General features: G+C 37.6%; 1 long non-coding RNA gene across 1 annotated transcript in view; it reads right to left on the bottom strand.

The window, feature by feature from the left end:
- Positions 1 to 210: 210 nt before the first annotated feature.
- Positions 211 to 6,155, bottom strand: part of LOC107989034 (uncharacterized) — a 48,426-nt gene continuing 42,481 nt past the window's right edge. Inside the window, exon 5 of the long non-coding RNA XR_001760530.2 lies at positions 211 to 294. This is a non-coding gene — a long non-coding RNA (uncharacterized LOC107989034). The remainder of the gene's footprint in view (positions 295 to 6,155) is intronic.

Consider the following 6,155-nt stretch of genomic DNA (forward strand, 5'->3'; position numbering starts at 1 on the left):
AATCCAGTGACATCATTAACACTTTGATCCTGGTAAAACTCAGGACAGAGACGGGCTCCGTTACTGCACAACACAACGCCCGCTCTGTTTTCTACTCATTTACGTCCACGGAGGAAATCAGCGCAAAGAATAAACCCTGTCAACCGGGTGTGTGTGTGTGTGTGTGTGTGAGAGAGAGAGAGAGAGAGAGAGCGCAATTGTGTGTGTGTTACCTGTCTGTCCTTGAGGTTTTATAGTTTTGTGTCTCAGTCCAAATGACCAGTCGGCCTCAGTCCAACAACACAGGATTGGAAACTGTGTCCAGAGAAACAAAAAGAAAGGACAAAGACGGTTCGTTAGAGAAGTGACGCCCAGAACAACGACCACAACAGTAACAGTTACAATGATAATGAGGGTGATAATAAGAACAATATTATTACTATTGTTGTTGTAATTATTATTATCAATCAATTACAATAATAATAGCATTAATAATAATACCAATACTACTACTACTACTACTACTACTACTACTACTACTACTACTACTACTACTACTAATCATCATCATCATTAATAATATTATTATTATTAATCATATTTTTATTATTATTATTATTATTATTGTCCCAAAAACATTAATATGTTTTATCATTATTTTACTTCTGCTCTAATCATTTTAAGACTATATACATGATTTCTTTGGCTTTCTTTTTTTTGCTCCTGTTTTTGCCCTTCAATAATCAAATTGTAAAATAGTTTTCTTGTTTACAACATTTGTTTAAAATCATACCATAAACATAACTGAAACATATTTAGTTTTTTTCCATTTTTTGGGTTGAGGTCACAAAGTCTTTACGAACTCTTATATTGTGTTTATTCGTTTATTTCAAAGCTCCAACAGTTTCTTTTCCTTTTTTTTGTTTTTAATTATTTAATTTTTCAACTCACTTTTCTTTGTTGTTTTAGTGTGTGCGTGCGTGCGTGCGTGTGTGTGTACACGTGCGTATAATGGGTATGTCTGACGTCTGGCGTCAGTGTCGACCATATCTTTCCCTGGTGACATTAGATGATTGTTCTCATGATGTCTATTAAGACACACAAACACACAAGCGCGCACACACTTAAACATCCGTGTCTTCTTCAGTCAGTCACAGATCATACCATCCGTCACTGTTGCGTTTGTTTGTTTTTCCTCGAAAGCACAGAAGATCTTTCCAAAGACACCGCAACATGAAGATCCACGCGTGTGGACGGAGAGACCTAGGTCGTCACGGCCCGGACAGTGGATCACACTGACTGACGTTAGAACCAGACCAGACTAGTAGATCAATGTGGGGTCAGCCGACGGCTCAGTGCGTACACTGAGGATTACACTACGAATTACTGCTAATGTTGAACCCAAACAAATAAGAAAATTTTTTTAAGAATAAATAAACAAAAACAAAAAACACCTATTTTTTCTTTTTTAAATTTCTTTTTCTTATCATTTTTTTACCTTCATCACAGACATTTGAATTGTTTGTAAAGTAAATGTGTATCAAAAAATGCAGGAATAGGTAAAGAAAAAAAAAGGAAGTAAATAGTGGTTGAATGTGTATCGACAGTTGTAGCTAAATGTTAGCCGACAACTGCTCGAGGCTGTCTGCTACAGCTGAGGAATAATTCTAACTTCCTGTGATTTTTTTTTCTAATAATTCTTTATAAAAACACACTTCAAAATAACCAAAAGCAGCTGAAAGAAAAATTGTATAAAATCATCCTGAATGCATTAACGTTCATCATGTGTTTTTGTTCTTTTCCTCCACGGTGAAGTCAAGTCCGTCTGCCCTCAGATCCCAAATGTTCACAGCAGATTAGGATCCTAATTTGGGATTAGACCACAGAGGGATTATCTGACACACACTGGTGAAGGTGGTGTAAACGTGAGCTGCTCTATCTCAACTTTCTCTCTCTCTCTCTCTCTCTCTCTGTACAAATAAATTCTCTGCATCCCGATAAGATGCTGCTGCTTTTTTAATTAAAGGAGGAAACAGCGGAACAATCTGTGCCTCCCTGTTCATTTAAGGCCTGGAAAACTTTGGATTAAGTTCAGTTGTTGGTGCCTGGTTTTTCTAACCGAGCAGTAAATGACAGAGGAAGAGGCAGGGAGCGTGACTGGGAGAGGGGACGGGGGGAGAGGAAGGGTGAGGGGAGGTGAAGGCACGGGAGGAGGACGCAGGAAGGGCAGTGTGAAGGAGGGATGAGGAGCAAAGAGGAGTGGTGATGGGTGAGGAGTGGGAAAGTAGGGAGGTGGGTGAGGAGAGGAAGGGATGGGTGTGGTTGAAGGAAGGCTGAGGAGGAATGAGGAAGAGCGATGATGGTTCAGGAAGGGTTAGAAGGTGAGGAGGAGTGGGAGGGTGAGGAGGGGTGAGGGGAGGTAAGGAGGGATGAGGGCGGACGAGGGGCGTAATAGAATAAGAAAGTGGTAACGAAGGGTGAGGGTAAGGAAGAAGTGGAGATAAGAGGGGACAAGTAGTGAGGAGTGGGTCGGGTTGAGTAGAAGAGGGTGAGGGTTGAGGGTGAGTGAGAGGGCGACCAGCACAGTGAGAAATAAGGAAGAGGGAGAAGGGGTGAGGCAGAGGAGACAGGTTTTTGTGGGGTTTTTTTCAGTTTTTTGTGACTTCACTCTTTGAATTCTTCTCTTTTCTTCCGATTTATTTTCTTTTTTCCTCTGTGATTTTACTGAAACTCCCTGGTCTTTCTTTTTCTTCTCCCCTCCTCACATCTCCTCCTGCCTCCTTCTCCTCCATCAATGCTTCTCTGCTCTGACATCACCTCTGTCTCCTGGAAACTGTTTCTATGGTTACTATGGAAACTAAACCACAAAACCTCAGACAGACTTGTGGTATAACCTGAGAAAACCTTTACGTTTGAAAAATAAAACTGACGCAAACATAGTTTTTCTTTTTCCTGACTCCACACAGGTGTCGCTCGACGTCGGTGATGGAACAGGGTCAAAGTTCAGTCACTTTACAACAACGGGGAACGCTTTGGAGACAAGATTGAAAAAAAGAAGAGTAAAGGAAAGGAAGGATAAAAACACACTTTACTTTATTGGAATGAAGTTAGCGGTGCGACAGCTAACAGTTAGCTGAGAATAGCCGATATAACACACACACACACACAAAAACAGCTCTGAAAACGACACGCTGTAATGCCTCTCTGACGTCTTTCTGACAAAGTTTGACTCTTGATGTGGAGACACCTGACACTGAGCGGAGATTTGATCAGATTAAAGTCAGTTTGGAAATGATTTCTCATGTGTTTCCAATAAGAATATGGGCCAACACACACACACACACACACACACACCATTGTCTCTCAGCTTCATTACAGACAAACGTGCAGGAAAACATTAGTGAGAAAATCAGCAGCCACATTAAAATCCTCTCATTTCACCTCCGAGCAGAAACTACAGCCATTAAACCTGAGGAGAACCCAGCACAGCTTTTCTCTGAATAATTACCAACTGTAAAAACGTCCATCTCAGAAGACAACAACAACGACAACGTCAACGACAACAGCAAACACCCTCGCATTCTTCACGATCTTCAGCCTCAGCCGGACAGTCAACTATTCTATTCTATTCTATTCTATTCTATTCTATTCTATTCTTCATTAAGGTAATGAGTTCATCAATTAAAAAAAACATTTATCTTTAACAGAGTTAACTTTTCTAAAGTCTTTTTCAAGTATTTAAGTGTTAAATTTAAATAAAAATTTGTTTTGACCAGATTTGCCTTTTTAATTAGTCCAGCAAAATAAATAATGGTAAAAAAATGAATAATTATAATAATAAAATAATAATAGTAATGATGATGATAATGGTAATAATAATGTTAAAATAAATAGTATTATTAATTATAACAATATAGTAGAAACAACATTCAATGTATTATTATTATTATTACTATTACTACTAATAATATTGATACTGTTGTTGTTATTAGTAGTATTCTTTATATATTATTATTTTATGTGATTAAATTTGGTGAGAACCTGTTCTTCTTCACTCTGTATTGTTAATATAGAAACATATTAAATAAATATCATATAAATATATATAATATATAAACTGACCGTATTTACATTCTATTGTTGTTGTTTTTTCAGGTGGATATTTTAATTTCAGTTCTAATTTTAAATCTGTAAAGTCTAGAATTTGGGCTGTAAAAGTAAAAACTTCTTCCCTGACTTGACTTTTTTCTTCTTGTTTGTGTTTCTGGTATATAATAATAATAATCCATACGGGCGGCCGCTGGTATGTGTTTGCTGATCATCGATTTTTTTTTCTCTTTTCTCTAAATGTGTTTTTTATTACGGTGGCTTTTTTCTTCTCTTATTTTTTCCCCTTTATTCCATTTCCATTTAACTCCCCCCCTTTCCTCCTCCTCCCCCATCTCCACCCCTGCCTGCCCCTCCCTCTGGAGACTTATTTGGCAAGAGACGCCTTTTCCCCACTTTTTTACGACGGGTGTCGCCGTAATTTTTTCTCTGATCGTCGTTAACGTGTGGCAGTTTTAGTCACACTCTGTTAAAAATGTGAATAATTCACAGATAATTTGGGGAGAAAACAATTCACGTCAAATATTTAATCACATCCAAACGTGCTGTCAGAAAAAGACAGGAAGTTCATCAAGTGCTTCATCATCACATTAATCATCAGACAGACATGTTCAGTTACATCCAGAACTTTAAACTTGTCCAAATACTAAGGTTATTTTTCATATAAAAGCAATATTTATTCCCACTTTAATGTTGAAGTTTTTTAAAATTAAAATCTTTCTTTTTCTTTTTAAATTATTTTTTTTCAAACTGGACAATTATTATAATTTAAGACAAACAGAGAGAACATGTGAACATGGTAACAACAATAAATAAAGTTTAACAGACGATACAGAAGAGGAGACAAGAATGTCACGAAGAGGAGATGAAGAAGAGGAGAAGAGGGGGAGGAGGTGTTGAAGGAAGGTCAAGAAAAAGAAACATACAGTTGAAGGAGAGGAGGAAGAGGAGGTGGGGAAAAGTTAAGGTGATGCAGAAAAACTTTTTTGAAACTTGGTACAGACATTTAAAATTAATATAAGCTGCGATGAATATTAATATGTTTATGATGATTATGATGTTTATTATTATTATTATTATTACCAACAGAGTGATACTTCAGTGATAGGTCAATTATTACTTATTATATGACTAACCTTTGTTAGAATGTTGGTCAAAACAAATTTATTTTTTATTTCAATTTTGATAATAGGATTCTATTGCACTTTCCTCATTTATTTTTATTTTTTTAAATATTTTTAATTTTTTATTAAAATCTGTCATTTATTTTTACTAACGAAATTTCATTATAATTTGATTCCATCTAAAAAAATATTTCTTCTATTTCTGTTACAAGGACATTTGCTCACTATGGCATGATGAAAAAGTTATTTTTCACCTACTCTCCTCTCTCACCTCATGTCTAACACTCTCCTTCATTGGACAAAAAAAAAAACAAACAAAAAAAAAAACACTGGTGTTTGAAAGACCTTCAGAACTTTGATCCAAACTCCTGCTGCTGAGTCTCCCGTTCAGAGTTGGGGCCCTGGTTCTGACTGGACCTAAAGGTCCGGGGCCTTCAGTTTTACTGCTGCTAATGAAGCTGCAGGTGTTTGTTTGGCTCTGACAGGTTCACACCTGACTAACAGAATAAAATATAATCAAGAAATATTTTTTTTTAAAAAGTTTTACAATAAAACAAAATAAGATAACTACTCACCTCCTCCAACTCTGTCTGCTCCTCACACTCCAAACGTGGGGCGTCTTAAACTACACTCTCAGTTTTTCTCAGCTCAAACGTGAGGATGTTTAAATGTTTGCTCCTTACTCAGGAGGAGCAGCAGGAGCAGGAGGAGCAGGAGAAGGAGGAGCGCACATTTGAGTGGCGGTCTGGGCAGTGGGCTCCTTAACGCCATCACTTATTCAGGAAGTTTATTGGTGTGTTAATAATTGATCAGCCAATTACGGTGGTGGAAGTCGAGGGAATGTCTCTTTACCAGAGGGGCTGTTGGTAAGTGCTGGCTCTGGAGGAGCAGCGACTGAGCGGCGCCGAGTCCATGAGACTGTGACGGTGAGCACTCAGCTGAACC

The sequence above is a fragment of the Cynoglossus semilaevis genome, chromosome 9, assembly GCF_000523025.1.
Source record: "Cynoglossus semilaevis isolate Cse_v1.0 chromosome 9, Cse_v1.0, whole genome shotgun sequence".
Classification (NCBI taxonomy): Eukaryota; Metazoa; Chordata; class Actinopteri; order Pleuronectiformes; family Cynoglossidae; genus Cynoglossus; species Cynoglossus semilaevis.